The sequence below is a fragment of the Dipodomys spectabilis genome, unplaced genomic scaffold (genome assembly GCF_019054845.1).
Source record: "Dipodomys spectabilis isolate Male_0828 unplaced genomic scaffold, ASM1905484v1 ptg000558l, whole genome shotgun sequence".
NCBI classification, from domain to species: domain Eukaryota; kingdom Metazoa; phylum Chordata; class Mammalia; order Rodentia; family Heteromyidae; genus Dipodomys; species Dipodomys spectabilis.
The window spans coordinates 2,341,260-2,342,926 of NW_024871235.1; the positions used below are offsets into that span (position 1 = coordinate 2,341,260).

At 37.1% G+C, this 1,667-nt stretch overlaps 1 non-coding gene across 1 annotated transcript; it reads right to left on the reverse strand.

Moving 5' to 3' along the window:
* Window positions 1-1,026: 1,026 nt before the first annotated feature.
* LOC122100061 lies at window positions 1,027-1,128 on the reverse strand. The gene has a single exon (XR_006146088.1). It is a non-coding gene; the product is annotated as a U6 spliceosomal RNA (small nuclear RNA).
* Window positions 1,129-1,667: the final 539 nt, after the last annotated feature.

A 1,667-nucleotide genomic window follows, 5' to 3' on the forward strand; every position in this document is an offset into this window, starting at 1 on the left:
TCCCTTCCCATACTCCCCCACTTCCCCCATCCGGTCCTCCTCCCACCAAAGTTGTAAAGTTCATCTTTTGACATAATGACTTGTACATCTCATTGTTGCAATGGGTCCACTTGCTCCTCCTTTGTTTCCCCTTCCCATCCCTGCCCATCTTCCACCCTCCACCCCCACTAACCCCTCCCCCACCCCAGTCTCCCCACTGTCCACATCCCTCAACCCCCGGCCAAAATCATTTTTTGACACAACGACTTGTTCATCTCATTGTTGCAATGGGTCCACCTGCATCCCTATTTAAATGATTTGTGTTTCCCTTCCACTCCACAAATAGTACCAACATCAAATACAGTGAAAACAGGGGCTTTAGCTTGCAGGAGGAACATACAAAGCAACAAAGAAATGATCTTATAAATATCTTAGAAACAATCGCAAGAAAGAAAAACCATTTGAATCCTTATCTTGGGGTTCATTTTGCCTAACATCAACTTATATGATGTTTTCTACTTGTAGCAGACACATACTAGTTATTGAAAATAAGGAAACCATGGGACCTATGTTTCTTTGGGCCTGGCTTACTTCACTTCTTTGGGCCTGGCTTAATTTACTTAATATAATTTTTTCCAAGTCTTTCCATTTCCTAACAAACTGGGTGATGTCATTCTTTCTGATGGAGGCATAGAATTCCAGTACACACACACACACACACACACACACACACACACACACACACATACACACACACACATTTTCTTGATCCATTCGTTTACTGTGGGACATCGGGTTTGGTTATATATCTTAGCTTTGGTAAATAATGCTGCAATGAACATAGTTTTGCTGGTAGTTTTAGTATAATCTTGTTTGTGATCATTTGGGTGAATGCCAAAATGGGATTGCTGGGTGTTAGGGGCGCTCTATGTAGTCTTTTGAGGAACCTCCATACTACTTTTCAAAGTCTTCGAACAAGTTTAAACTCCTAACAACAAGGCATTAAGGTTCCCTTCTGTCCACATCCTATCCAGCATCTGTTCTTTTAAAAATCTGGAATGCTTCACGAAGTCGAGTGTCATCCTCAGTCAGGGGATATTCTTCTCTTTATTGTTCCAATGTTAGTGTATGTGCTACTGAATTGAGCACAGAACAATTTTATATATAAAGTGTAATTGATTTTCTTAAATTAGACAATTCCACAAAAATTAAATTCAAAAGAATTGTTGTGAAATTTTAGAACCATGTATTTCTTACATAAGAACACATTTAAGAATAATGTCAAGATTGACATGTCCAAAACAAAATAATTCCATATATTTGTTGTTCAACGGATGTGTAGGAGGAGGAATTCAATTATTCTGTACAAGGAACCTGCCATAATGAACACTATAGAAAGTGTTAAGGTTTGTTAAAAGTTTTAATGTTTTAAATATGTTTAATTTTGGGAATTTGCTCATATATGCCAAAATTAAGACTATTTAGCACGCTGTAAAACTTTTCCATAAAGCATTTAAGATTCATGGTAGCAGTCATATACTACTAAGTATGTACATTTCAGAGTTTATAGAAACTTTACTAATGAGGAATTGCAAAATGTTTGTGTAAAGAAGCAGAGTGAAGATTTAAGACATTAACTTCACAGTTTCTGTTAAAATTTAAGGGATTCCTTACTTTATATGTTAGCG